This window comes from Pleurodeles waltl, chromosome 12 (assembly GCF_031143425.1).
Source record: "Pleurodeles waltl isolate 20211129_DDA chromosome 12, aPleWal1.hap1.20221129, whole genome shotgun sequence".
Lineage (NCBI taxonomy): Eukaryota > Metazoa > Chordata > Amphibia > Caudata > Salamandridae > Pleurodeles > Pleurodeles waltl.
The window spans coordinates 264,575,275-264,581,274 of NC_090451.1; positions in this window are offsets into that span (position 1 = coordinate 264,575,275).

Below are 6,000 nucleotides of genomic sequence, written 5' to 3' on the forward strand. Positions count from 1 at the left end.
AATCTAAAAGGTTTCTGTAATGCAATAAGTAACTGTCCACCAGACTCCTGTCTCACATTGCACGTAGCAATTTCATAATCTTTCAGACACTGAACTACAAAAAGTTGAGTATTGTCTGGAAAACTTGGGCATGTTACCAACCTGGAATTAGACTTGGTCCGTTGAGTGATGGTTAATGTAACACTTTCCGGAGAAAAAACTCTCCTGCGAGGTCAAGGGCCCGGATATCGGACACCCTCTTACATGATAGGTATAGCAAGATGGTCAGCTTAGTGGAAATTAGTTTACGCAATAGGTACTTTTTCGTCTGCCATTTCTCTAGAAATTTGAGCACCACATTCACATCCTAAAAGATATACTTGGACCTCAGAGGATTGGACTTACGAATACCTCTCATCAATTTGCATATCAGTGGATGTTCACCGATTGGCTTACCATCCACCTGAATATGTTCAGCTGAAATAGCAGATCTAAAATTATTCACAGTTCTATATGCTAAACCGGAGGATGCCAGATACAAAAGGAAATGTATTACCATACAAGATTCTGCACCCATCACACCATCTCCTTCAAGCTCGGGATAATGTTTGTGGGTACTACCAGGCCAGGCTTGTCTGATGAAGTCAGCAGCTTGTTGTGAAATGCCTAGGGTATGCCGTCTGTCCCTGAAACCATCCAGGCCATCAACCTGAGTTGAACTGACATGACTAGCGGGTGAGGGCATCCCTCTGGGTCCAATAAGGGATCCAGGAGGATAGGAGGTCGAACTGGAGGATCACTCGCTAGAGATAGGGCTACTGGAAACCAAGGCTGAGCTCTGCAAGAAGGAGTCACACGAATGATCTCTGATTTCTGACGTCTGAGCTGAGTCAGGACCCTGGGAATCATAAGGAACAAAGGAAAAGCATAACCCGGGTACTGGAACTGAGACCAGTCTTGGAGTAAAGCGTCCGTGGCTTGGGCTTTCGGATCCAGGCACCAATTGAAGAATTGTGGAAGCTGTCAATTGAACTGAGATGCAAACAGGTCCACATTGCACGGACCCCATCTCTTGTGAAGTTGTTGGAATATTAAGGGATTCAATTTCCAGTCACTGAAATCCCAAAGATGACTGGATTACCAATCTGCTATCAGATTGTTCTTGCCTGGGAAATATTCTGCAGTGAGGGAAATCAGATGACTGAGGCAATAATGACAGAAACCCTTGGAAAACTCCTCCAAGAGCCCGGATTTTGTACCCCTCAACTTGTTGATTTAACAAGCCGCTGAGATATTGTCCATCTTCAGCAAAATGCAACAATCCATCTTGACAGGGGAGAGACTCCTGTTGGCAAAAAAGCCTGCCAGGAGTTCGAGGCAGTTGATATGGAGACCCGTTTCCTTCTCTGACCAACAACCCATTGTTGTCACTGTTCCGCACCTCACCCCCCAGCCCCAAAGGTGGCATCTGATTCTATCACCACTTCAGGGGCGGTGCAGAGAACAGCCCTGCCATTCAAGACTCCATGTGTTCCAACCACCAATTCAGTTCCAACCTGACTTTGTCTGATAGGGGAACTTGATCCGAGTAGGACAGACCCTTCCGTAGATGTTGAATTTTTAATCTCAACAAAGGGGCCCTAGGAAGATGGCTTGGATCGAGGAAGCCGAAAGACCTACAATCTTGGCTATCCATCTCAATGACACAGTCTGTCTGCACAGTACAAACCTCAATTCCCTCTTGATGTTGCAAAGCTTCTGGAGGGGCCAGACCAACTGTGTTTGGACCGACTATAACTGGAATTCCAAATATTCCATATGTTGGGCCGGAGACAAGACTGACTTCTATGAGTTGGACGGTCCAAGATGAGTCAGACCTGAGTGTCAGCGGATCTCAGGACATCAAAAGGAGATTATCCAGGTATACAATTAGACGGACCCTTCAAGCTTTCAGGGAGGGATTCCACTACCAGTCACATCAGCTTGGTGAAGCACCAAGGAGCTGATCACAGGCCGAAAGGGAAGGGACATGAATTCTAGACATTGCCCTCACCAGAGGAATTGAAGGAATCATCTGTGAGGCAGAAAAATGGGGGCTGATAGGTATGCGTCCTTTAAGTCCAAACGGACCATCCAGTCGCCTTCCTGGAGAATATCTCTTAGCAAATGAATGCCCTCCATTTTGAAATGTCTGTACAAAATCCAGATGTTGAACTCTTTCAGGTTTAAAACCAGTAAGAAACCTCCTCCTTCCTTTTTGACCTGAAAAATGGGGCTTACGAACCACCTGGGGTGGGGAGTCATGGAAGTTATTGCCCCTTTGTCCAATACCGTTTGAATTTTTTAGTCTATAAAATACTGCTCTGTTTGGGAAAAATATATTCATTTTGGAGGAGCTGACTGGATTGGCGTGTCATAAATTCTACTTTGAATCCGAAGATGGTGTCTAAGACCCACTGACCCTTGGAAAAAGGAATAATGCTTACCAGAATATCCTGTGTCTCAGGTTGTCCCCTGTTGTCTGCGTTAACCACCGCGGTGGTAGCGGAACTGACCACCTCTGACACGTGTAGGGTAGAAAGTTAGTTCCAATTGTTCTCCATACCAATCCCCTCTGCCACGGTGGGGGAGTAGTAGCCATACTGAGAGGGTATTTCCTCGGCCTGACCCCCCCCTCCATTACGTCCGGCCCTGCCAAAAAGCCCCTGCGAAAGACTTTTTTGAACAAAATTTGGGCCTTGTCGATAGTAATGTAAGTAGAGCAGAATCAGGAGAGTTCCTTAACAAAGGGACCTCAGAAGAGCAGGCCTTCTGCCAACCGGTCGGCCTCAGAGGTGGCTAGGTCATTGAGGTTAAGTTCTATCCTCATAAGAATAGATCTTCGATGTTCCGTCAAAATGGCACAGTTGGTGTTGCCCAACAGACAAATGGCTCCCTGTGCCCAACCAATTAAGTCCTCTACATCTACTGGAGAGTTGGACTCTTTGGCTTGGAATGCCAGCTCTAGTATCTTTTATAGTGGTCCAGCCATGTCCAGGAGCTTGTCCTGGCAGTTTCGCCACGCTTTGTCAAGGCCCTTCTTGGGATCCTTGGCGTACATTATCATAAAGGTGACCATGGTTGGGTCTACCTCCGGACTATCTGCCACTTTGCCTGCCAAATCTGGTCTGGGGCACTTATTGCGCAGGCGCGCACGGATCTCCTTATCACAGCTCTGTCGGAGGTGGGCTTGAACATACTCCACCATGTCCAGAGGAGGCGTCCAGTTGGATGCCCTGGGATGGATTATTTCTACTGGGTCAAAAGTCAGTACCCAAGGGGTTTTGGACTGGGCCCGTTTCTTTTTACTAGCCCTGGATTGTCATCCTCATCACTATCCTCAACATGTGAGGAGGAGTCCAACCTCTGAATAACCGCAACTGGCGAAGTGCAAAAATGAGAGGGTCCTTCCTGGGGGGCACTGTAATCATGCTCTGAGTCTTGCGTACGCCTTAGTTGCTCAAATCCATCAGCATGTATGTCTCGCTGGGACTTAGTTTTAGATTTTCTCTTTTCTGAAGGGGCAGCTTCATCTCTAGTAGGAGGGAGCATGGATTGCCAGCCCTGTTGGTGCGCAGAATCATGCAAATGCCTTGTAAAAGGGGTTAACACTTGAACAAGGGCCTTTTTCACTGATTGCTGGACACTGCAATCAAGAGCCTCTCCCATGCCTAGTTCAAAATGGTCACCAGCTTCATCAGGGTAATACTCTTCCTCAGCCTTGTAAGGCTTCAATTGTGCCATTCTCCTAACTAAAATAGCTTTTGCAGAGAGGTCAAGAGAGAAGAAGGGGGAGTGGGACCCCTGCCAGGCTAACAACTTTGTGTCTCAATTAAAGTGTGGAGGGAGCCTCCTGGTTACACTCTAGGTCAAGTCTTCATCAATTATTACAACCCTGTAATCTTCAGACAGGGCGTGAGGGGAGCAATAAACAAGGACTGATCACCCCGGTAACGGGCTGGGCAGTGTGTAGAGAAACCAATGCGCGCTTCATTTGTCAATTTCGGCACTCGTCAGCAATGCTGCACATGTGCTGTGTGGTTCAGACAATTGTGCTAGAAATAGGACTGCCCGCATCTGCAAAACACGCGTAATTGGCTCCTCGCTCCTACTCCACAAAGGCAAGAGCATCAGAGCCTGACCGCTCGAAGCACTGTCACAAGCGTAGCATCATATTGTAAATCACAACATATTGGTAAAAGCATTTATAACACATGGTTTTAACCAGTATCTCAGTATCCTCCGTAACGAGAGAAAAAGCATGAATAATTCACAATGTTATAGCGCATTAATAATAGGAAGAGTACTTAGCTGGCTGCGAAGCATCCAAGAAAGAGGACACAAAATGATGACATCTCTATTGATAGGGGGTGATTGTATATTATTGAGGCATGTGATATGAGATGTTCTGGCGACATGTGTAATGTAGTTTTTGTTTTACTTAATGTGATTTGAAGTAAAGAAAGAGAAGCATAATCGGAGCCTCCGGTCCTGACATAGAATTAGGGGAAGATGGTGGGGATAGCAATTAAAAAAGGACTAAAAAGACAACTAGTCTTATGCAGCTTTTAAATCAGGACTTTGAACGTAGTGCCCATCTGGAAACTGAGGCAATAAATGTTTTCCTAACTGTCTCAATAAGAATTTTCAATTCTATTAGGGACACGGAGACAAGGATTATGCTTCTCTTTCTTTACTATAATTTTTACAGCAGCAAATCAGATTAACATGAACGAAAAAACTACAGCCCCCATGAACCCAAGTTCACATATCACATGGTCCAGTCACCAATAACACAGCCCCTCAAGAGCCACTGCCATATCTTGACTTCCTCTTTCTTTGCAATGGCCAAAGTACAAATTCTAACTCCATAAAACACAATACGAAGGAAAAACACAAACAGAGTGTCTACTGGTCAAGAAACAGGAACCCGGAGTGCCCCAAAACCCTTTGAACTCAGCATCCCACGATGCCATCCGGAAGAAGACCTTTGAAACCGCCAAACCATTAGGAGTCGAAGCTATGCTTCGAGGTTGCTTTTGCTCTTTACCTAAAGAAGGGAACCAGAGCCTTAAAAACTGTACTCCTAGCATGTTTAACTGTAGTCAAAACTGGTGGGAATGAACAGTTCATACACAATAAGTATCGAAAAACAATATACTTATACCTTACACAGTAATGCAATAACCTCAGGGTGGGCTAATCCTTGCCTCTGTGTCTTTAATAGAGTTGAAAATTCTTATTGCGACAGGTATAAAACGTTTTATTCTATATCAGGACTGGAGGCTCCAATTATGCTTGTTCAAGCTCTGCCACCACCACTGATGCCACATCCACAATCGGCCTGTAATAGAATGACTTTAAAGTGGATTCTGAGGACCAGTCCACTGCTTTCATGATGTCCTCTAATTGAGATCCTAAAGCGAAGGACTTTGACGCCATAGCGCCCCTCACAGAATGAGCCCCAAACATGGAGACATCAATGCCTGCTTCTGAGAGTAGCCACTGCATCCATCTAGCCAAGGTGGCTGATGATACTGGCCCAAAAGACTTTCGGAGAGTGATGAGTAACTGTCCAGCAGGATCTACACGAAACTCACTGGTAGCCGCTTCTTAGGCCTTGATGCACTGTACCATACAGTTTTTTGTCATTAAGGAAAGACGGATAAGAAACTAACTTAATGTTGGTTTTTGTTCTGCGGGATATGGAAAAACGTAGCCTCTCTGGTGTATATATTCTACCCCTGCTATCCAGGGCTCAGATGTCTGAGACCCTTTTGCATGAGATCAGGCATAACAGCATAGTTAACTTGGCTGATAATTGCTTATTCGATAAATATTTATTATCAGGTCATGAATTAAAAAACTAGAGCACTATGTTCACGTCTCACAAGGCTGAATATCTAGCCTGCAGAGGTTTACAAATATGGATATCTCTTATCAGGTTACACACCATAGGATCCTCACCAACAGGTTTACCAT